Below are 751 nucleotides of genomic sequence, written 5' to 3' on the forward strand. Positions count from 1 at the left end.
TATATATATATATATATATATATATATATATGTATATATGCACAAATATGTATGCGCACATTTGTGTGTTTGTGTATATATAAGTGTATACAGACATAAATATACACACAGACTTATTTTTTCTGACACATACTTAACGTGTCATTCATAAAGAACGTGGTTGTATGTACTCCTTACAGACTTATATTCATGTAATTATAAATATGTATAAATGCATCGGAAAGAGGCAACACTGAGAAGGAGCCAGCAAATAACACAAATGTAAACATTCATAGATTTCAACAGCAACATAATACATGTATATAGATGCGTTCACACACAGACAACCACACACACGATAACATACATACATACACGCACGCAGGCACATACACACACGCATGCACACGCATACCTACGTATGGCTGATATACATATGTATGCATACTAAAGTTACATACATATACTAAAAGATAATTCTTCTCATATATTCACATAGATTACCATAACCTCAACATAGATATCAAACACATTGAAAGTGAATACAGGTGAAGAGAAAGAACAATATAGGGATATGCTATATAATACAAGGTCTTGGTTTCCAATGTTCCGGTTCCAGTTTCCAATGAAATGACTGTTCAGGAATACTTTTCTTTTGGCAATTCACACATTTTTTCTTCTTAAATCTTCGTTATAAATTTCTATGCGTTGCATTTACAGAGAATTCCTTGTTACATATATATATATATATATATATATATATATATATATA

This window comes from Octopus bimaculoides, chromosome 1, assembly GCF_001194135.2.
Source record: "Octopus bimaculoides isolate UCB-OBI-ISO-001 chromosome 1, ASM119413v2, whole genome shotgun sequence".
In the NCBI taxonomy this organism is placed as follows: domain Eukaryota; kingdom Metazoa; phylum Mollusca; class Cephalopoda; order Octopoda; family Octopodidae; genus Octopus; species Octopus bimaculoides.